Source organism: Podarcis gaigeae (assembly GCF_964106915.1).
Source record: "Podarcis gaigeae genome assembly, chromosome: 8".
In the NCBI taxonomy this organism is placed as follows: domain Eukaryota; kingdom Metazoa; phylum Chordata; class Lepidosauria; order Squamata; family Lacertidae; genus Podarcis; species Podarcis gaigeae.
Window position 1 is genome coordinate 73,385,410 of NC_139684.1, and position 24,125 is coordinate 73,409,534.

General features: G+C 42.6%; 1 long non-coding RNA gene across 2 annotated transcripts; it reads right to left on the reverse strand.

Annotated features, from left to right (window-relative positions):
• Positions 1 to 4,319: 4,319 nt before the first annotated feature.
• On the reverse strand, positions 4,320 to 17,066 carry LOC310850079. Of its 2 annotated transcripts, none has more exons than XR_014567205.1 (5): positions 16,998 to 17,066; positions 16,164 to 16,187; positions 13,912 to 14,082; positions 5,800 to 5,850; positions 4,320 to 4,521 (listed from the first exon to the last, which is right to left on the reverse strand). It is a non-coding gene; the product is annotated as an uncharacterized lncRNA (long non-coding RNA). The 2 variants fall into 2 exon arrangements; XR_014567206.1 differs by having other exon boundaries at positions 13,912 to 14,186; positions 16,998 to 17,012.
• Between the last annotated feature and the right edge of the window lie 7,059 nt (positions 17,067 to 24,125).

The window sequence follows — 24,125 nt, forward strand, 5'->3', positions numbered from 1 at the left end:
TCATTTTCCATCTGAAGGATCCGGTTGTATTTAGTCTGAGTTCCATTTTCAAAGCATTATGGTCGGAGCAGGTTTTTGGGCAGATTTCCACCTTTCTAGTCTTAGGTGCCAGTCCTCTAGTTATCCATATTTGGTCAATTCGTGTCCATGTCAGATGAGCTTCAGAAAAGAAAGTCCCTTCTTTTCCTAGGGGGTTCTTAACCCTCCATATGTCAATTAAGTCCACATTGTCAGTCATTTCAAAAAAAGTTTTAGGTAGTCTGCCATCTTTCGTTATGTTGGTACTTTGCGACTTATCCATATTTACAGACGCAACCCCATTCATATCACCCATCATGATGATGTTGTTGTAGTCTAGGTAGTCCAGCATAATCTCATGCAGCTTCCTGAAAAATTCCGATTTTCCTTCATTTGGGGCGTATATTCCTAATATCAAAAATTTTTCTCCTTGTGTCTGAATTTCAATCGCCAAAATTCTGCCGTGTTCATCTTTAAATAAGAATTTCGGTGACAGGCTCTCCTTTGCATATATCACCACTCCTCTTTTCTTCACTTTGTCCGAAGAGATGAATTCTTGGCCTAGTCTTTTATTAATTAACACTTTTCTGTGGAGCCTTGTCACATGCGTTTCTTGCAGGCAAATAATGTCCAATTGTTCTTTTTTCAAGATATGAAATACTTTTCTTCTTTTTTCCGGAGAATTTCCGCCATTTATATTCCAACTAAGAAGCTGCAGCGACATCCTGGTCTAATTGGTGGGTCTACAATGGGGTGTCTAAGTTTCCCTCCGATCCCGGAGGTGGTAATGTTGGTCCAGATCCAGGCGGTGTAGGCTTTGGAGATGGTACCGGTGGTGGTGGAGGCCAAGAAGCTGCAGCTCCTTTCTGGAGGTCCTCCTCGTGGTCGTGTAGGAACTTCTGTTGGTCCTCCGGTGTTTTGATTCTTACTTTCCTTCCTTTGTAGGTAAATGATAGTCCTTGCGGAAACTCCCACCTATAAGGGATTGTGTTGTATCTCAACAGTTTGGTCAAATCTGTATAAGTGGTCCTAAGATCCAAAAGGTGTTTAGGTATATCTCTGTAAATTTCAGCCTTTTTACCTTCTATCTCCAAAGATTTTTTGAAATGTAGGCCTAGTATCTTGTCTCTTTCCTCTCTCGATCTCAAAATAACCAAACAGTCTCTGGACTTGTCCTTCTTTATCAATTTTCCCAGTCTAAAGGCAGTCACAATTTTAAAGTCCTTATCTTCCTCTATCCCCCAGAATTTGGAGAACAAAAGTGTTAAAAATCCCTGTAGATTTCCTTCCTCCAGTTCTGGGATAGCCCTTAATCTGAGATTATTTTCCTTACTTTTCAATTCAACCAATGACAGGTAGGCTTGTTGTTCCCCTACCTGTCTTTTCAGAGGCCTTACTTCCCCCCTAATCTCATCAACCTTTTTGTTCACCTGTTCTGCTTTTTGACTAGCTTCCACAGCGAGTTTATAATTTTCAGTCGTTGCCCCTTGCAATTTTTCAATTGCCTGAGTGTGATGAGAAACTTGCTCGGATAATTTAGTAATAGAGGATGTAGCTTGGTCAATTTTTGATGATTGATTGTCCACTTTTTGGTTTAAAATTGCCAGTTGTTCCAAGATTTGTTTCAGGACTATTTCAGATCCTCCAGTTGCCATATCTTCTGCAGCAGGCTCTACAGCAGGCTCTTCAATTTCCACCTCCTGTGCTGTCAGCACAGTTGGGACGGATGATCTTCGTTGATGAGATAGGGTTGTTTGAACAAGTTGCCCTGGTTTCTTTTCTTTTTCTTTAGCTTTAGCTGCTCTTGTTCTCCCTGTGCCACTCATTCCACACCTGCCTCTGTTCAAGGTCAAATTTTCTTTTGTTTCATAAGTTAGACAAGACCAGAGTGTAAACAATTTAACCACAGAGAATCACAATAAAGTACAGTTCCCAGGCCTCTATATCTCCACAATCCTCTAGGTGGGGGTATTTCAAAATTTCAAGGAAGGAGAGAGCTCTTGTCCGCCATTGAAGTTCTTATATTCCCTATGTTAAATCTTTAGTTGTTCCAGAGCACAAAAGGAAGTTTCCCCAGGCTTTCTTTCTCCTGAAGAAAGGCCACAAGGTGTCAAGAAAGGTCCCAGCAACAATGTTTAAACTCTAGTGTCTCAGTCAATGTATCAGTTTAAATAACAGTATCAGCAGTTTGACAGTTCTCTTTTGCACACTGACAGCCCGATAGCTGGGTTGTCCCTTTTAACTCCACATAGCTCAAAATTAGGAAGAAGGTCCCAAAAATAAAATCCACAACTTTTGCAAAGATTTCCAACTTTCACTTCTGTCAAATGCACCCTCGTTTTACTTTTTACAGTCCCTTTTAAGCGCTTCAGCGCTCTTCTGCGCAATTGCTTTAATCTGGTTAGCAGGATCGGGAGGCGGACTTCCTGTTACTCGCCTCCCGTTTTCAGCCGAATTTCAACCAAATTCCCAAATTTTTCCGATGTTTAACTCCCCTTACTCACGGGTATGTAGCAGCCAATTTTGATGTTTTCAAGAAGAAAGGTCGGCGCTCATCAGCAGCAGCAGCGCGGCTTTGCATCCACGAAAAGAGCGATGAACTCACAGCGCCGCTCCCCCTTTCGCGTTCCGGAGCCCCTTACGGAGCTCCTTCTTCGTTTCCGGGGGGGCTTTGGGCGCCCGCCGAGTCCCACGGCCGCAGGCTCGCTCTGCCTGCGGTTTTTCTTAATGGGTCTCCGCTTTGCCGTAGCGGACGACCCTTTTTCGCGGAGCCCCTCTTCACTGAGTAAAGAGGACCGCCATTGCTGTTTTGCGCCGCCTCCGGAAGTCTCCGATTTTGCTCTATATTTTCAAAGCATAGCATTTATTCCCCCCTTCCCTCTCAGTTCGTCTCTCACACACAAACAGTTCCAATTTTGTTAAATTCCATATGATATTAAGATTTCTTCCATCCTCACTTGTGAAGATATTTTGAAATAAAACTTGCATGGGGGGGGGGTTGCTGTATCATAAATGCAGAGAAAACCTTAAGAAAGCAAACTGTGGGCTCCCCTCCCCCTATCATCTTTTTGACCGAATGAAATCTGCTCTCAATCCAAACCTTTCACATCCTTGTAGCTGGGTTGTTTTCCCAGTTTCTTATCTCATTGTCTCTGGCATGGGCCTTTAGTTTACTCCAATTAAAACCCAATTAACAGGATAACCTGTGCTTCCAGGAATGGGTTGGGGTGGGGTCGCAACAGCCAGAGTGTTGCGTGCACCCAGTGCCTTTGCCTGCCCTCGCATTCCATGGGGAAGTGAGTGCCAGACCACCAGGTAAACTGCGGATCAGAGCCTGGTTCCTCTTCCAACCAAAGAGGAATGCAGATACAGTAATGAAATTCCGTTGCTCCCCCAGCACTAGTTATTTGGAGATATAGTGTCACTGAACATGGAGGTTCTATTAGGTTGTTACATAGGATAGGACCTTGATTCTGAATGGGTAAGTGCAGTCTCAGCACCTGCGAATGGGCTTCACAGACCTAGCAAGAGGCAGAATTCCAATGGAGGAGGTGCAGCTGCTGTCGAGCCCTTTCTCCTTACTGATGCTTCAACCTCAGTCCTAGATCGCAGGAAGGAATAATAGGAAGTGCCTCAGAGACAGCATTCTCTGCCCCACTGAGGGCCTCATCACACTTTAGGAAGTGGATCGGCACAGCTCTGCTGTTGCGGGAAGCACTCAAACAAAGCCTGATGAGAAGACTCATGTCTTCTCCAAATACTCCAGGAAACAGTGAGGAAGGAAGTGACCAAGAGGACACAGGAGCACCACCACATCATGTTACAGACCTGTGCCTCCCTGTCATAGGAGGCTGCTCTGTGCCACAAAAGCATAGTTAAACTATGGAACTCATTTCCATGGGTGGCAGTGATGACCACCAACTTAGTGGGCTGTAAAAGAGGGCCGAACAAATTCATGGTGCATCAGCCTGTCAACGGCTACTAGCTTGGAAGGTTGTCCATGGGGAAATGTATCTCTGATAAAGGTTCCCCCATTCCTGTTCTGTGGGGACACCTACAGTCAGAAGCAAACATTTGGTCTTTAGAAATGCCAAACCCAGGACTGTAAGTGGATGATTTCCTGGTTGTCATTGCTCAGTTGCCTCCAGGAGATTTGGTTCAAGAGATTTTGTTCTCCATCCCACCTTGGCTCTATGTATCACAAATGACTAAGGTGGGAGCACGATCATTTCTGTTGCTGAGGATTTATTTGGCCATATTCATACAGTTGTGCCAAATAAACAGACCCCACGCATTGGAAATTGGATGCTTGCTATTTTTTATTGTTTTGAAGCTTTCCTCAACCCAGCAGACAAGACGGAACAAAAACCATTCATGAGCAACTGATGATCACCATCACCACGACAACTCTGGTTGTTTCACGATGCGATTTATTGTCTTTGATTAGCAGGGAGAAGGATAGCTGGTCCAGTGGCCAATTCTTGCTTTAGATTTAAGTGAATGCTGAAAAGAGAGAAAAAGCAGCAAGCTGAGAGTTGTGCAAATAAATCTCGGTTCTCAGAGATCTGCACTTGTTGACGGTTTGCTACTAGACCAAGTTCAAGTTGTTTCTATTAATATATAAAACATTTAACAACTTGGGACTGGTTTACCTTCAGGATTGCCTTACCTCGTATATTCCCACTCAGCCCCTTTGATCTGTGGGACTGGCACTGTTATGAGTGTCACATGATATCCACTGCTCATTTACTGTCCTCTTTTTAGTGTCTGCTACAAACATTTTTGTTTAGACAAGTCTACCCAGACACATAGAACGTTGATGTATGTCTTAATTTCCTTTTCATTTATAGCTGATTTTATTATTTATGTTTTAAATACGTGCTTTCAACTGTTTTTGCTGATAATTTTATAGTTTTTCTCTCTCTTTGTAAACTGCTTTGAGATGTGTGTGTTTTTACAATCAAGCAGTGTAAAAATTTGAATGTGGGCAAAAGGGTTCTCATTCATGGTTGATCTGGGACTGTCAGCATAAATCATGTTTAGGAGCCATTTGCTAGAATACACACATCATCCTTCTGTTCATTTCCAGTTTTCAGGCTCTGAGTGCTGTTGCTTATGCAAGAAGAAGGAATCAGCAGACTTGGGAAACTCTTGAGTGTTTTCAAAAGCACATAAAAGCTTAGGGGAGAAAGACCCTAAAGGGGAAATGGACCAATAACTTTGCTCATGGTCAGGGGGTACATGATTCAGAGTGACTGTTGTGGGCAAAACTGGGTAGGGGGCAAAGAACAGAGAATATGATGTAGTAACTCGAATCCTAGAGAGCAGCATTTTATGCAGCCTTTCAGGTTTGCCTCATCTGCAACAGAAGCCATTTCTGGTGATAAGAGTCATTCTTTGGCTGTTCCCGTAGGAACCCCAACTGTGCTGCCCCCATGGTAGAAGAAAGGAAGACACACAAAACACAAATATGTAGTACGCACTGGCTCTGTACTCATTTAACAGTCATAGCTCCCAGTGTCTCACAAAACAATGCTCACATCCTGAGAACTGTAGTTTAGTGCTAGGAATTCTGTAAGGTATCTCATCTACCCCACAGATCTGCCGCTCCTTTGATGCTGTAGGGAGAAAGGATGATGTCTTAATGTCAATACGCATTGGGGTTTGGGGAAGGCAGAGCATAAGAATGAATGAAGTTTGTTAAAATACAATTAAGCTGGGTTTAACATTGAAGGCTACTGGATTTATTTTTATTTTAAGCATCTGTATTAGAGAACTTACAGGTGGTGGGGTCCTTTCTGCTTACTCCTCATTCTCATTTACTGGTTCCACCTAAAGAGAGAACACAAGTTTTATTACATCCTCATCCTTATCTCTGGTCAAGCAGACTTGAAAATTAATTTTTTAAAAATAACTAAGAATTAATTGACAGGCCTACTGGTATCTTACAATTTCTCATTTTAAAATAATTAAGAAGCATCTAGTAATCGCCAGCTGAGCAATCTCTCCCCCCCCGCCAGCTGCTCAACAGATGTAGGGCTGCCATACGTCCTCAACAACATGGGGGGAGCTCAACAACTTTGTCCGGATTTTCACTTTTAGGAATACGGAAACCCTATTATATATTTAAAGGTAAAGGACCCCTGACAGTAAAGTCCAGTCGCGAACAACTCTGGGATTGCGGCACTCATCTCGCTTTACTGGCCGAGGGAGCCGACATTTGTCCACAGACAGTTTTTCTGGGTCATGTGGCCAGCATGATTAAGCTGCTTCTGGCGAAACCAGAGCAGTGCATGGAAACGCCATTTACCTCCCCGCCAGAGTGGTACCTATTTATCTATTTGCACTTTGGTGTGCTTTTGAACTGCTAGGTTGGCAGGAGCTGGGACCGAACAAAGGGAGCTCACCCCGTTGTGGGGATTCAAACTACTGACTTTCCGATATATTTACTTCTCAGTAAACTTGCACTAACTCCCATTCTCCTCTCCAAATGGAGATGTTCAAAGTGGTTGATGAAACACATTCAAAACAAATACAATTCAGCCTGAGCAGCGCTAAACCCATCTACCAGATTCAAGCACCTGCTGCTCTATTACCACCACAAAAGAGACAGTCATTTTTCCACAACTGCTTCCTGATGGTAGCACCAGAGTCTGATTGTGGCATAGCTGCAAGTGTATGTTTATTAAGATAAAATAAATGCTTTTAACTTTATAGAGTGGGAGCACCACTTTCTGGCATGACCTCCCCCTAGATCAGAGGAGAACCTCAAGCCAGCAGTCAGGTGTCCGTGTGACTTTACAGAAGTTAGCCCTTCTGGAATTTATAGTCAAAGCAGTGGCGTAACATGGGTTGCCAGTCCCCGGGGCCACACGGAGCTGGGGTGGGAGGGAAATGGATGGAGTGCCCATGTGCATTCAACTGCCTAACAATGTCCGTGTCATCCAAGAAATTGAAGCTGCAGAGATAAGAAAAGATGAGTCATTCCATTGTCTGCAGAGGTCACTTTCTGCTTTTCATGGAGAAGCTGTTTTCAACAGAGCCCAGCAGTGGAAGTGCACAGCTGTATTGAGGCAGCACTGGGTGTTGAAATTTTGCACCCCTAACAATTTTGTGTCTGGGGTGACTGCCCCTGTGCTCCACCCCCATGCTATGCCGCTGATTCATTATCCTCATTCTTTTTTATTAGTTATTTCCAAAAAGAACACAAAGTAACACACAAATACAAAGAAAATACACAGAAAAGAAAAATTAAAAATAATAAACAGCAATTATCATTTCCATATCATCCATAACATAGTTGTCTCTTACGGGGCTTCCTTCAGCCTGTCCGTAAATCATTCGAAGCAATAAATAAAATTACACGTTTCATTACTTATATTGTCATTATACCGATTCCTAATTCCTGTTTGCTTTGCACAATAACTCTTAGTCTTTCACAGTGCGTCTCTAAATCCCTTTAGCGTTATTTGCCCTTCACTAATACATTCCAGATAATCTACATACTTTTCCCAATCTTTGGTGAACACTTGGTCTCTTATGTATCTAACTTTTCCTGTTAATCTATCCAACTCTGCGTAATCTGACAACTTAGATCTCCACTCCTCCACCGTTGGGGTTTCCCGTAGTTTCCACTTCTGGGCTAATACTACCCTTGCTGCCGTAACCGCATAGTATACCAATCTGCGATCTTCCTTTTTTATCTCTTGTCCTAATATCCCTAGAAGAAAGATTTCTGGTTTCTTTATGAACGTGTACTTTAATATCTTCTTCAATTCAGTGTGTACTTTCTCCCAAAATTGTTTCACCCTTCGGCACTCCCACCACATATGGTAGAAGGAGCCCTCTATGTCTTTACATCTCCAGCACTTATTATACATTTTTGATAATTTCATGGGTGTCAAGTACCACCTATAAAACATCTTCATGACGTTTTCCCTTATCGAAGTACACGCCGTAAAGTTTACCCCCTCCTTCCAAAGTTTCTCCTAATCCTCAAACTGTATACTATGACCTATATCCCTTGACCAATGGATCATCACCGATTTGACTTCCTCATCGCCTAAATTCCAGTCCAACAACATCCTATATATCTTAGATATAATTTTCACTTTATTGTTTATTATTTCTGTCTGGAATTTTGAGTCTTTATCTGCATAGCCTCTTTCTTTGATATCTCTACTAAACATCTGATTCACCTGATGGTGATGTAGCCAATCGTAAACATGTTCCTTTGTTTGCTCATACGGTTTTAGCTTCCATTTCCCTTCAACCTTAGTTAGTAGCTGATCATAAGTTGCCCAATTGCTTCTCATATTAATGGTTTTTGTACTCATTACTTCGAGAGGTGAAAGCCAATGTGGTGTTTTCGGCTCTAACAGATTTTGATATCTTTCCCAAACTTCGATTAGCGGCCCTCTAAAAATGTGATTCGCAAACCCCTTGTGTTCTTTCCTTTTGTTCTTCCATAAGTACGCGTGCCAGCCGAATCTATTATCGAAGCCCTCTAAGTCGAGCAGCTCCGTATTCACCAATTTTACCCATTCTTTTATCCAACATAGGCATGATGCCTCATAGTACAGTTTCAGATCCGGCAGGGCAAAGCCCCCTCTTTCCTTTAGGTCTGTCAGTAATTTAAACTGAATTCTGGGTTTTTTGCCCTGCCATATGAATCTTGAGACTATCCTTTGCCATTCCTTAAAGATTCGACTCCCTTTGATTATAGGGATGGTCTGGAATAGAAACATCAACCTCGATAAGACATTCATCTTGATTACATTAATCCTTCCCCAGAGTGACAATTTTAGCCCTCCCCATTTCTCTAAATCTTTCTTTATTTCCTTCCACATCGGCTCATAATTATTTTTAAATAAGTCTATGTTTTTAGGTGTTAACCAGATGCCGAGATATTTGACTTTTTTGACCATCTCTATCTGCGATTGTTGTTGGATTGTTTCAATTATCTTTGGGTCCACGTTTTTTCCTATCATTTTCGTTTTTGTCTTGTTTAATTTAAAGCCTGCCACTTCTCCAAATTGTTCTATTTCCTTTAATATTTCCCCTATTGCCGTTGCTGGTTCTTCTGTCATTATTACTAAGTCGTCGGCGAAGGCTTTGGTCTTATAAACATTCTGTCCTACTGATACTCCTTTTATATTATCGTTTTGTCTTATTGAGTTCATAAGGACTTCTAACACAGTTATAAATAGTAACGGAGAAAGCGGACATCCTTGTCTTGTTCCCTTCTGTATCCTTATCTCCTCCGTCACCATATTGTTTATGATCAATTTGGCCTTCTGTTCTGTGTATATTGCTTTTACCCCATTAAAGAAATTACCCACATCCATGTGTTCTAAGTTCTTCAACATAAAGTTCCATATCACGTTATCGAATGCCTTCTCGGCATCTACAAACACCATTATAGCTTGTTTGTCAATCCTAACAGACAGGTATTCTAGCATATTAATTATATTTCTTGTGTTGTCTCTCATCTGCCGACCTGGCAGGAATCCCGCCTGGTCCCTGTGAATAATTTCTGATAGCAAAATCTTCAGCCTTCTTGCCAGAATTCCTGCAAATATCTTATAATCTGTGTTTAGGAGTGAAATTGGTCTGTAATTTTTAACCTGGGTTGGATCTGCATCCTGTTTGGGGATAAACGTAATATATGCCTCTTTCCAGGTCTCTGGGGTTTCTCCTTTCTTTAAGATATTGTTCATAATCGTTTTTAGAGGTCCCACCAAAATAGATTTCATTTCCTTGTAGTAGCCGGCTGTGAATCCGTCAGGGCCTGGTGCCTTACCCCTCTTTAAATCTTTAATTGCCTCCTCTATTTCCTCATTTCCAATTGGTGTATTCAAACGTTGCTTTTCCTCTATTGAGATTTTTTGCACCCTTTTATCCTTCAAGAATCTCTCTATCCTCCTTAAACCAACTTTCTCTTGTTCTTTATACAAATTCCTGTAATAGCTGAGGAATTCGCTCTTAATTCCTTTGGGGTCGGTTCTTTCTACTCCCTCCACTGTTATTTTATTAATTACACCTTGCTCCTTCCTTTTTTTGATTTGCCAGGCAAGCCATTTGCCTGATTTATTCGCAAATTCAAAATTTTTTTGCCTTAGTTTTTTAATGTTCCACTCCACCTCTCTATTTATTATTATAGCAAACTGGGCTTGTAGAATCTTAATTCTTTCCTTCGCTTTTTGACAATTTGGTTTTTGTGATAGTTTTTGTTCGTTAACCATTATCTGTTTTAGAATTTCCTCTTTGTTTTTCTCTCTATTCCTATTTTTGATTGCATTCTGTTGGATAAAAAACCCTCTTATTACAGCCTTACTCGCATCCCAGACAACGCTATCCTTTGTTCCTTTATCACCATTATCTTTAAAATAGTCTATCAGTTTTTTCTGTGCCTTTTCCACAACTTTCTGATCATCTAAAAGGTGGTCTTTTAATCTCCATCTGAAGGTTCTTGTCTCTAGGCTTTCCAGTTCCAGCTCTGTTGGGCTATGATCTGAAATTACTTTTGGTCTTATTTCTATTAATTTAACTCTTGGACACAGTTCCTTTGAGACCCATATCTGGTCTATGCGTGACAGCGATTGGTTAGGCTCAGAATGAAAGGTGAATTGTTTGTCAAACGGGTGTCTGAGACGCCAGATGTCCACCAGATTACAATTTTCTACCATGGAGAAGAAGGTTTTTGGTAACTTTCCTTCTTTGTTTGTTCCTTTTCTTTGTCTATCCATTTCTAGTGAAACAACCCCGTTCATATCCCCCATTAAAATTATTTTTTGGTCCACAAATTCCGTCAACTTCTCTTCCAATCTTTTAAAGAATTCCGTTTTACTACCATTTGGGGCGTATAGCCCCACTACCATCAGCTTTTCACCTTGCCAGTTAATACTGACCCCTATCATCCTCCCCTCTTCATCCTTGAATATTGTTTTAGCTTCTATATTATTTTTAACATACAGTACCACACCTCTTTTCTTTACCTTGTCTGAGGATTCAAATTCCTTTCCCAACCTTTTGTTAATTAACACTTTCCTATGCCTTCTAGCAACGTGCGTTTCCTGTAGACAGATAATGTCCAAATTTTTCTTTTTCAGATATTGCTCAATTTTATTCCTCTTATTTTTATCGTTCATCCCATTAATATTCCAGTTCCAAATTTTTAATCCCATGATGCTTAACTCTCCCTTCGGAAGTTAAGTTTTCGCCTGAGTTTTATTCAAATTCTCTTTTCCTTTAAGGATTCCCTGAGTCCTCCGCTTCCTCCTCTGCCTCTTTGCCCGATCTACTTCCTCCTTCCTCCTCCTCATCCCCTTCTCCTGAGTCTCCTGATGGGCCCCCCTCATCTCCTCCAGCCCCCGTTCCATTTACCTCCACTTTAAGTTCCTTATACTTCCTCAAGAACTTCCCGGTTTCTTCTTGACTTGACAACTTGTGCCTCTTACCTCTATATACAAATGATATCCCTTCCGGGAATTCCCATCTAAATTCGATCTTATTTCTTCTCAGTACCTGCACCAAGGATTTATAGTGATCTCTTCGTTTGAGTAGTCTGATCGGGACATCTTTAAAAATAATTATATAATTCCCATCTATATTCAACCTCTTTTCTCTATTCCTTTGAAGGATCCTATTTCTCATTTCTTTATCCTTGAATGTAATCAGACAATCACCTATAAGTTTCCTTCCTCTTGTTGTGTTAACGCGCATTCTGAATGCATTTTGTATATTATTGGCCATTTCCTCCGCTGGTAAACCCATCCATTCTGCTAACTCCATTGTCAATCTCTCTTTAATATTTTCATTTTGGGTCTCTAGCACAGCTCTAAATTTCAGATTAACCTCCCTCTGCCCCAGTTCATTCATCGCAATAATGTCCTTCATCTCTTCCTGAGCCTTATTTAAGTCCATCATTTCAGTTTTAATCCTTTCTTTATCCCTCTTAATATCCTTTAATTCTATCCTTGTCTTCTTTAACCCTTCCTCTGTAAGCTGCGTTCTCCTAAATATTTCTTTTATTTGGCCCTTAAGTTCGTTAACAGTCTCATCCATTTTTTTATCCATTTTCCCGATCCTGTTATCCACTTGCTCTAATTTATATTCTAAGTTGGCTTGGCTTTGTTTGATCTCTGTAAACATCTTCAAGATATCCGACTTAAAGTCTACTTCTTGCTTAGAGCCCCTCCTATCCCCAGGGGTCCCACCATTCGTTCCTTTTTCCCCTGTATGTGACATCTTAAATACTTATACACTTTTATCTCCCCTTAAATACTTATACACTTTTATCTCCCCTTGTCCCCGATAATTTCTCGCCCCCTGAGTTTGTTTCAGATGATTTCCTTTATACCGCCCACTTTGTCCATTTTTGTAATACCCTCTTTCTTTCTTTAGTGTTACTGTTCAGAATTCCCAATTCTATATATATGTATTTTCCCAAAAGTCAGTATCGAAGTCTGTATATATAAAATCGATGTCAAGTTCTTACTGTACAGTCCTCTTCCTTCAAGGCGGAATGCTCCAATGTCGGGGGTTTGTCCCGCCTCCAATCAGGCTAGTCCATGTTCCATAGTAGATATACGGGGGGGGGGGTCTTAAAATAGGGGGTGGTGAATAGAAAAAGGAGGGGAGAAAAGGGCAGGGGGAGCGGAGGCCAGTCTCAGATCACACCAACCTCATTTTAACACAAGAGGCCGTCAAACCAATATACACTGACGCCAGTTCCCAACGTGTTCCCAAAGTGTTCCCAGGAGCTCCCAGAAGTTCAAAAACCCTCGTCTCCAACCAAGGGAAAAGAGATGGAGAACAATATGCGTATTAGCTCCAATATAGATATTATCACTGTCCTCTTTCTGCTTTTCACAAACTCACGCACAAAAAGTCTCAAATGGCGGCGGGGGTTTCTCTTCCGGCTTCATTCTCCTAAATTCTGACGCTAAGATAGAGAAACACCCCTTCTCCTCTTCACAACCTCCAGTTCACCAAAAACGCCAAGTCCTAATGCTTTGTCTCTGGCCCCCTTTCTTCCCTCTTCCTCTCCAACGTACTTTTCCTTCTATTCGGCTTGTTTGGAGGGAGGAATACAGAAAGGGAAACAGCGTAACCGCTGAGGCAACTCCCTTTCTCTTTTCCCCGCACTGGCGTCTTTCCGCGTCTAAATTGATTTCGGCTATCAGCTGAACTCCGTTTGTTTCTCTTTACTCCCTCCGAGGCTTCCTTGTTCCTTTTATCTTAATTACAAAGTTGCAAGTGTCGGAGTTCTTTGTTCTGAGAGCGTACTGCTCTCCCTGCAAGCTCAGGGCTTCGCTATCTGAAGGTGAGTAATGGCTCCCCCTCGACCGCTAGACCTCTCCGCCCACGCTCTTCGCCTCTTCCGAGGTTACCTGGCAGCCGGTTTGGTCTTTCTCTGGCCGTGCCGGGGACTAGACTCTCTGAACACCCTTCAAGAGAGTTTTGGGGGGTCTCCGCGCCCTAGAGTTGCCCCCAATCCTTCAAAATAGCTCGAGTTCTCCCTCCCGGTGAGAACCCTGCTTGCACTGAGATCGCAGCAGCCGGAAGCTTCTCCGCTATGCCGCTGATTCAAAGCAGTCCTCTGCTTGCACGGTTGTCTGGTCCAAGCCCCTTCTAAAGATAATCAATGAGATGGGCTTGCAGAACAGTGACTGTGGTTTGAAGCTGCCCATTACGTTTTGCATGCACACATTTGAATGCCCATTTTGTTACTTCTTTTGTTCTGTTTGGCAGGGCTACATTTCCTCCCTGGCCAGCAGCATGTGAGTGACCTATGCCTGCACCTGATAGCCAGAAGAGAGCCCCAAAAGCCAAGGATCAGAAGGAAAGGTAGGAAAGAGCGATCCATAAAAATGTGCCCTCATTTCTCACCTCATTCTTTTTGCCTTTGCCTTTGCCTTTGCCTTTGCCTCTGCCCCTGCCCTCGCCTTTGCCATGGCCATGGTGATGCTCATGGTGATGGCCTTGGCCTTTGCCTTTGCCTTTGCCTCTGCCATGGCCTCTGCCGTGGCCACCTTCAGGCTGAATTAGCTCTTCTTCACTCTAGGAAGCAAAGAACAATTACTATTAAGGATGGAATGGGCAGCTGATTTGGTCCATCGTTCCTGGTTCATCATGCCTGGATCACAGGTCTGTTCCCATCCTGTCTTGATGTTTCAAAGGAACACATTAGAAGTTTGCATTTAATTGTATACATTTTATATGAAATTTCTTAAGAACATAAAAACACCCTCCTCTCAACACATTCAATGCATTCAATAACTTTCTGATAGTAAGAGCTGTTCAACAGTGGAACAGACTCCCTCGGAAGGTGGTGGACTCTCCTCCAAGGGTATATAAGCAGAGGTTGGATGGCCATCTGTCTGGTATGATCTAGTTGAGATTCCTGCACAGCAGGGGGTTGGACTAGACCCCTGGGTTCCCTTCCAACTGGATGACTCTATGAGTCTATGATTCAACAGTAAGGTACATATTTTTGAATGCCTCTTTTATGTTATAGCCATAATTTTCTGCACACATTTCCTGCACTGGAACCTGTGGTGCTTGAGATGTTGGACTTCAAATTCCCTCAGTCCCCACCAAAGTGGCAAATAGTCTGGGGAGGTGGGAGTTGTAGGTGTCCAACAACACTTGGAGCATTGTAGGTTCCCGATCCCTAGCTTTGGGGAATATTAAAATTCAAATTTTCGCTGTTTTGGGGATCTGAATATGAAAGCAGCTGTGTCCATCAAGGCAAAGAATCTCAAAATAGCACACTCTCCTCCCCAGTCAACCAAACTTCCAATCCCCTCCACAGCCTAACAAGCCTCTCCCTGCCTCTCGTGGTCCAATGGCCATGTCAGCATTTTATTCCCATTCCAGGTAGTTTCAACCAATTGGGCTATTTGGAACTGTCCAAGGTCCTGATTTTGCCTACCTTCTGCTTTGGCCTGACTTAGCTTGTCTTCAGCAGATGCCACCTGTTGCCCTGGAGAACATCAAGCTACAATGGAACCACCCTATTCTCATTTCTTAGTGTTGCTGATGCCTAAGGATTTTGTAGGTTAAGTGGCATATAAATAGAAACCTTTACATTCCCTATAATGCTCCAGATCTCCACTGGAAGCTGTCCTTACATGTTCCCACAATGCCCCAGAATAGTGGGCACTAGGGGACAGAGTAAGAAAAATAAACAGCCCACAGATATGTACTGTCATTGAGTCAACCACATATTTGACATTTTGAAAGAGAAAATTGCTTTCAGTTGGCATAATGCACAATGGGATTATGTAAGAGAAGACTATGATGAGAGGGATAACAGGAAGGACTGCTTAGATCTGCCAGCCCTTTTGGTAGTCACTAGGGGTGCTACACTTGAGGAAGAAAATTGGGCTGTTCCTGTGCAGGTGTGTGTCATTTGCCAATGTGCTGCATTGCAACATGTTCACAAGATCTCTTTTTACCAGTGAAAGGGGGTTCTGAGGGATGAAAAATAAAACAATCCTGCTTTCCCATATACAACAGACAGGCAAGACTCTCTTGGCAGATGTTCTGAGTCACTGGGCATGAAAATCCCATCCTTGAGGTTGAAAGGCCTTTGTTATGTCAAATCCTGCATGCTAGACATTGTGGGAAATTAAAATGGTGGCTTGCAGATCCAGATATCAAGGCAGTGCTGGTGTTTCAGCGATACCGCCTGAGAGCAGGGCTGGCTCCCACAGGATGGTGTTGTATTAATGCCTGTGGATTGCCTCCTTTGGAATCATGGAGTGGAAATTAGGTCTTTTACTCCACCAATTAAAGGATAACTTGTATAATACTACATTGAGCCAATATGCACTTTGGACTAATGGTCCTCTTTCCCCATTGCTCAGCTGTGTTCAGGCTTACACTCTTTTTCAGGATGCCAGGCAGATTGGCACAGCTCCACCCTGGGTTCTTTTGTGCCTTACTAACAGAGCAGTGTGAATTCACTCTTCCATTATACAGCTGGATGTTCTTCCTCCTCCTTACATCTGTTGGCTTTTAAAAAATTCCATGGAAGCAGAATTCAAGGGAACCACAAAAGAGTTCCTCTGCCAGTTTTTTTTTTTTTACACCATTGCAGTCCATTCATGACACAAACAGAGAAAACTCACAGATACTACCGCCAATGGATCGACCACATCCTGAAAGAGAAAATTGCAGACAATGTATATAGTGCTTAACGCAGCTATATGACAGAGGAAGGTGATGATGAAAATGACAAGAGGATAAGGGCGTGCTGGCCTCTGCCCCCCAGGAGCTTGCAAATCATAGGTCTACAACTGGTGGCAGTGACAAAGAGACACAAGCAGGGCTGGTCTAAGATGTTTTGGTATCTGGGCAATCTGCAAAATTCTCTCCTCCCCACCAGGGAAGGAGGGGTAAGTGAAGATCCACATTGGGAGCAAGGAGAGGATTAAAATAAACTACACCCAACAACTGAAGTGGGAATCTGAGGCCACTGCTGGGGTGGGGCTCTCAGTGTCACCAGCAGACAGTGCATTCCTTGGATGCCAGACCTTCTGTCCCTGTGGATCCTGCTGCCCAAGATTGTCACCTCACCTTGCCTAGTGGTTGGGCTGGCCCTTGGCAGAAACATATCTCAAACTCAATGGATCGCCACAGTTGATCACTGTTATTGGATCTCTGTGGAAGCCCACCTGAGACAAGGAATGCTCTTAATAACCTAGGGCAGTTTCACACCCTAGATTTAAAGCACATGACTTCCCCCAGAGAATCCTGGGAACTGAAGTTTCCTCTTCTCAGTTCTGTCAGTTCAGCCTTCCTTTCTATGGATAAATGGTCTTCCTCCTTCAATGACTTTTTTAAATATTCTGTGGTAACCCAACTAAGGGAAGAGAACAAACCAATGTGTTATTCTGCTCCTGAGCCTTTTGGTGCTACTCTAATCCATTAAATAGGATACAAACACAGAAAGCCCCACAGATACTCACCTCAAGTACTACGTCCTGGAGATCCTGAAAAAGGAAATGACCATCAGTCCCCATAGCGCCTACCAGAGTCAAACACCATGATTTCCTTGCCCCAGTGGATTTACGTTTCATAAAGCTGTGTGACCTAAGCTTACTGTAGACAGTCTACATCTTGGCTACCTAAAGAAGGCTTTAAAGAGACCTTGGGGAAGTTTTGGAGGCTGTTTGAGAAGAGGCAACCTAGGAATTAATTTATCTCTTATTTGGTGGTGGCAAGGGCCTCAAACGAAGAAAGGCAAGGTGCAAGAAAGAGGTACACTACTTAACAGACAAGATACTAAGCTTTTCCTATATGCAACAACCACAGCAAGAATTTTATTAGTACAGAAGTGGAAACAGGAGGAATTACTGACAAAGGAAGAATGGCAATTGAAGTTAATGGCGAATGCGGAACTGGCCAAAATGAAGGGAAGAATCCGAGAACAGTGGGACCAGAAGTTCATCAAGGACTGGACTAAATTTGTAAATTGTTTGAAAGACAATTGTAGTCAATCAAACACATTGGTAGGATTGCAAGAAGCTTTGTAAGGAAAGGTATAAAAATCACCGCAGAGAAGAATAAGAAAATATGGTGCTTTGATGTTTTTGATTTGAAAGCCATGGTTAAGTAATGAAAATGCAGAAATTTGAAATGAAAGGTAGAAAATCATAAGGAAGGTTTGAAGGAAATCATGGCCCTAAAAAGCCAAATTGTAAAATATAAGAGGAGAAATTGTAATGGAAAGCATTATTGTAAAATTAATAAAAATGATATGGCGAAAAGAAAAGAAAAGAAAAGAAAAGAAAGGGGTACACTAATGCCCGTCCCTCAGGCAGCACTGGACCCAGGAAGGTGGGATATGGTCATTTCAAGGTCAGTTTCTGAGCCCTGGCTCAGGTGCACCTAGAAGTAATGAGCATGTTTTGCTCCCTAGGCTGTATTCCAACTTCACACTCCTTTTTCAGAATTCTAGGCCTATTGGCACAGTCCACCCTGGGTATTTCTTCTTCATCTCAGTTATAGTGCAGCGCGCATTTACTCTCTTATTACATGGATAGAGTCTGGTGTCCTATCTAGCCTATTCTCACAATATCCAACCAGAAACCTGCAGGAAATGCACAAGCAAGATTTGAGTCCAAGACCCCTCTCCTCTTCTGTGCATTCCGGCATAGAATGTATTCAGAAGAAATGCTGCCTCCATCTGTGGAATTTTAAGTAATGCCTCTGAAGCTTAATTAGAGGGGGGCAGAGAACCAACAAGAGAGTATTTCTGCAAATTAAGTTTCTTGACCCTGTTGTGGTCCTTACATGTCACAGAGAATGCACATACTTACACCTACATCCTCACCCAAAGTCTCCTGAAAGAGAAAAATGCCAGCAATCTTGAGAGTCATTTATTTTTATCTGCAGTATATTATTATTATTATTATTATTATTATTATTATTATTTTGGCATAATGTACAATAGGGTTATATAAGAGAAGGACTGCTTAGATCTGCCAGTCCTTGTCATAGTGACTATAGTAGTCATTAAAGGGGCTGCACTTGAGGCGGAGGATCAGGCTGTTCCTGTAGTGGGGTGTGTGTATGTGTGTGTTTGTGTGTGTGTGTGTGTGTGTGTGTGTATGTATTGGTGTCTCACAACTTTGACCTGTTGCAGGACCTTAGCCAGACCTTAGCAGAGCATACCCAGAGTTCTAGAAAGCAATCAGTTGCAGGCAGGATGGACGAAGCAGGAACAAAATGCTGTTACTAGTAACTTGGTTACTTAGAGGTGTTTATTATTTACAGCAGGCTCTACAAGTTACTATACACAAGAACAGATACAGATATGGATCTTAACTAGCTCTCTCTGACAAACTCCAAATGACTCTCAGAACTCCACACTGACCAACAAACACTTCAGTCAGTAAGGTCATAAGTCATCATGCCTGTGTGAGACCTCAACCAATGGTAGAGCTGTATCCAAGGTCCCATATCTCCAGGCAGATAACTCCTCTCTGCTCAGTCATCCTTGGCCTTCAGCCAACTCTTAGTTGATTCTGTGTGAAGCTGCACAGAATGGCACGTAGTCAAAAATCCCAACAGTATGTGTATGTATGTTTGTGCGTTGCCAATGTGATGCATTACAATATACTCACAAGATCTCTTTTGCTGTGCACATGTTTCTGGGGAATGAAAAACAAAACAAGGGTGACTCAATTCTGCTTTTCCATCAACAAACCTTGGGTACACGAAAGATTCTCCTGGAGGATGCTCTGGGTCACTGGGGTTTGAACGGACATGGAAATTTCATCCTTGAGCACAGAAGGCTCATTTGTTACAACCTGAGACCAGGGCAGGCTGCCATTTTGAGGTAGCCCCTAGGAAAGCAGCAGAGTCCTGCCTATAGCAGTGGTTATTGTAAGAGTTTTCGGTAGGCATTGGAGTTTCCCCATGATGCCTTGCAGTGACACTCCATCATTTGGGGGAAATCAAAGTGGTGGCTTGCAGATCTAGACACCAAGGCAGTGCTGGTGTGCACTGACAAAACCTCAGATCAGGGCTGGCTCCCATTTGAATTTTCGCATCTTTTTAAATTGTAAGCCTGAAGGCAGTGGTTCTGTTTTGTTTTTTCTTCTTGAAATTAGTTCTCTGGGAGTCACTTTTAGAGATAAAATAGAGTTCTTTTTTAATGTAAATAATAAACTGAGCAAAGGTAGGGCCCAATTACTCTGTGTCGGGCCTAGTAGGCAGGTTTATGCTTTGTTTTCCCACATAGCAATGAATGGCAGCTTTTCAACCCATGTGGGAGAGCTTAGGAGGAGTGGGAAACACTTGACCCTCCAGATTATGTTGACCTACAACTCCCATCAGCCTTCACTATTATCTATGTTGGCTGAGGTTGATGCATGAAGCAGTTCAACAAGATTTGAAGGGCTTTTGTCTCACTAATAAAACACTGTGAATTCACTCTTTCACTACACAGATAGATCTCCCTCCTCCTTAATCTTGGTGACTTTAAAAAACAAATCCACACAAGCACAATTAAAAGCAAGTGAAGTAACGAAAGCATTCTTTTGCAGATTAGGGTTTGGCATAGTCCATATTTGGCAGCCACAGAGAAGGACCACAGCTACTTACGTGCGCCTTATCTTTGCCTTTCTGAAAGAGAAAATTGCCATCAGTCTGCATAGTGCCCAACAGAGTTATATAAAAGAAGCTGATGAGAGAGTCAGAGTGATTAGATGGTTGGACTAGGACCTGGGAGACCAGGGTTCAAATCCTCATTCTGTCATAAACTCATTGGGTGACCTTGGGCCAGTCCCTGCCTCTCCACCTAACTTAATCCATTGAGTTGTTCTGGGGATTAAATGAGAAGGGGAGAACAATGCACACCAACCTGAGCTCCTTGGAGAAAAAAAAAGAGAGTATAAATGCAACAAACAAACAAACAAGGATGAATATGTCACAGGCTACAGTAGCAGAGAGAGCAGAAGAGAGGCATGACCACACCATCGCTACAGCTGGGAGGCCACTCTGATTCTGTGTCTCTTTGACCTATCCCTGTCTAGCGAGTCACTGGAAGAAGTTGCAGCTCATTTACATATTTCTTCCTCTGTGCCAATCCATTTTGTTTTGTTTTCAATTGCAAGCCAGAGGGAAAGGACCCCCCACTTTTTTGTGACCTGGGGACCAATTTTAGCTAAAAAGTGGAATAAAAAAAAGTGAAGTAACAAAAGCATTCTTCTGCAGATTAAGGGTTTGGCATAGTCCATATTTGGCAGCCACAGAGAAAGACCACAGCTACTTACCTTTAGCCCACCTTGGACTTTCTGAAAGAGAAAATTGCCATCAGTCTGCATAGTGCTCAACATAGTTATATACGATAAGATGATGAGAGAGCCAGAGTGGTTAGATTGTTGGACTAGGACCTGGGAGACCAGGGTTCAAATCCTCATTCATCCGTGAAACTCATTGGGTGACCTTGGCCCAGTCCCCGCCTTTCCATCTAACTTATTCATTGAATTGTTGTGGGGATTAAATGAGGAGGGGAGAACTATGCACACAAACTTGAGCTCCTTGGGGGGGGGGCAGAATATAAATGCAATTAACAAACAAACAAACAAACAAGGATGAATATGTCACAGGCTGCTCTAGCAGAGGGAGCAGAAAGAGGTAGGACCACTCCATCGCTGCAGCTGGGAGGCCACTCTGATTCTGTGTCTCTTTGACCTTTCCCTGTCTAGCGAGTTGTTGGAAGAACATGCACCTCATTTTACAGATTTCCTCCTCTGTGCCAATCCATTTTGTTTTATTTTCGATTGTAAGCCAGAGGGAAAGGATTCCTCCCCCCCCCTTTTTTTTGGTGACCTGGGTTCCAATTTTAGCTGAAGAGTGGAATAAATAAAGTGAAGTAACGAAAGCATTCTTCTGAAAATTAAGGGTTTGGCATAGTCCATATTTGGCAGCCACAGAGAAAGACCACAGCTACTTACTTCCAGCTTATCTTTGCCTTTCTGAAAGAGAAAATTGCCATCAGTCTGCATAGTGCTCAACAGAGTTATATACGATAAGATGATGAGAGAGTCAGAGTGGTTAGAATATTGGACTAGGACCTGGGAGACCAGGGTTCAAATCCTCATGCAGTCATGATACTCATTGGCTGACCTTGGGCCAGTCCCTGCCTCTCCACCTGACTTACCGGTAATTCATTGAGTTGTTCTGGGGATTAAATGAGAAGGGGAGAACTATGCACACCAAATTGAGCTCATTGGAGAGAGAGAAAAAGAGACTATAAATGCAATAAACAAACAAATAAGGATGAATATGTCACAGGCTACAGTAGCAAAGAGAGCAGAAGAGAGGCATGACCACACCAACCCTGCAGCTGGGAGGCCACTCTGATTCTGTCTCTCCTTGACCTTTCCCTGTCTAGCAAGTCACTGGAAGAACTTGCAGCTCAGTTTACAGATTTCCTCCTCTGTGCCAATCCATTTTGATTTGTTTTCAATTGTAAGCCAGAGGGAAAGGATTCCTCCACCCCCCACTGCCTTTTTTTTTTTTGGGTGACCTGGGTTCCAATTTTAGCTGAAGAGTGGAATAAAAATCCTTTAAACAAACAAACAAACAAATAAATAACCCAGGCAATGGTAGGGCCAGGGTTGGTGGGTAAGAGCTGCCCACTCAGCAAGATGCCTTTCAGAGATGCCTCCTTGGACCGAAGATTGGGGCCCCATCAGTGCAGCATGTCACACACACGTGTGTCATGTATGCATCATTGGAAGGAGGCACATCATCGAGACCAGGCTTTGCACAGTTTCATTGATTGCGGCTCTTCCTCTCTCACATTCAGGAGAAGCCTTCCTTTGATGCTCGGTGGTTAGACCTCCACCCCCTCAATATCGGGGGGGGGGGGGAAGGCTAAGTCCCCTGCTAAGGAATACTGAGGGGGCTGAAGACACATCCACCCCTTAGAGTTGATGTGTGTGGTGCCATCCCCTAGTGTAATGTTTTATAGCAGTGAATGGTGGCTTATCAGCAGATGTGCGAGTTGACTGGTGTCTTCCAGTTGTGCTTATGGAGCAACCCTGCCTCACTTGGGGACAAGATCTGACTCTTGCCCGGGGACTTTCCTGTGTCCCAACGCACAGCTCTTCTTATAGACCAGCTGATTGGCACAGACACACTCTGGATTCTAATTCCTGGTAACACATTACTGTGAATTAAGCCTTCCTTTCTCAGGTAGATCGTCCTTCTGCCTATGCTCAGTGACTTTTAAACAGTCTGTGGGAGCCCTATTAAGGGACAGGAACGAACAACAATGTTGTTCTGCTCCTTTGGTTTTGGGTGTTCTCTAGTCCATATAGGCAGTGCTTTTTTCTAAAAAAAATGTTTAGGGGTACTCTCATTTTGACTCAAGAAAACCACCATTTCCTTGAGACCCTGAAAAAAAAAGGCCATCAGGTTAAGAACTTAATTCATTCTGGAGGTCCGTTCTTAACCTGAAACTGTTCTTAACCTGAGGTACCACTTTAGCTAATGGGGCTGCCCGCTGCCACCACACGATTTCTGTTCTCATCCTGAGGTAAATTCTTAACCCGAGGTAATATTTCTGGGTTAGCAGAGTCTGTAACCTGAAGCGCCTGTAACCAAAGGTACTACAGTATTCAGAAGCATTGTTGCCTCCAATTGTGGAATTTTAAATAATTCCTTGGAAGTTTAATTAGAGCAGAGAACTGTTGCAGTCCATACATGTCATAAACAGAGAAAAGAGATACTTACGGCGCCCACAGAACCCTGAAAGAGAAAAATGCCATCAGTGTTCAGAATACTTTATTTTTCTCTGCTTTTTTTTTTTAAAAAAATCTATTTTTCACTTCGTTTTTCCCGAACAGAAACAAAACATACACAAAAATATCAATGCAACATGAGGGGCTTTTTGATGATAAAGTCAAAAGAAGGATTAAAAAAATAGGAGTAAATGAACGTGATACAATTATAAAATTAAAAAATTGTAAATGGGGCATAGAAACAACTTGCATTATACACTGAAGGGAAAAAGGAAAAAAGGTCTTAACAGTTTACAAAGGTTGTCAAATAAAATCATATTTCAAAGGGATTTGTCACCTGTATTGTTGTTTATTTATTATTTAATTCATAGCTCCCCAAGAGAGTACTTAACAGTGTTATATCAGAGAGGAAGATGGTGACAAAGATGACCAGGATGGGGGGGGGGGTAAGGGTATAGAAGAGCAAGTCTCTTCCCCCAAATCATAGATCTGGAAAGTGAAATATAATGGGAAAAGGGTGGGAAGGGGGTTGAAGCCAAAAGTACAAATCAACAAAGAAAGAAGGCAGGATGAGGGCAACATGGATCAATAAGTTTCATTGGAAATGCACGCTGAGAACATGGAGGCTGCTTTGTGTTGCTTTGGGCTCAATGCCAAACTGAAGCCAGTAAGCAAATTAATAATAAACCCCCAAAAGCTTAAAAGTAAATTTCAACAACCAATATAAAAGGGATAAGCTGGTTAACATCTGCAATTATTAGACAAAATAGCAGTTGCTACAGCCGAAGCTAAATGATAAAGGAGAGAGAGGCTGGTCCCTTTATGCAGCAATCAGCT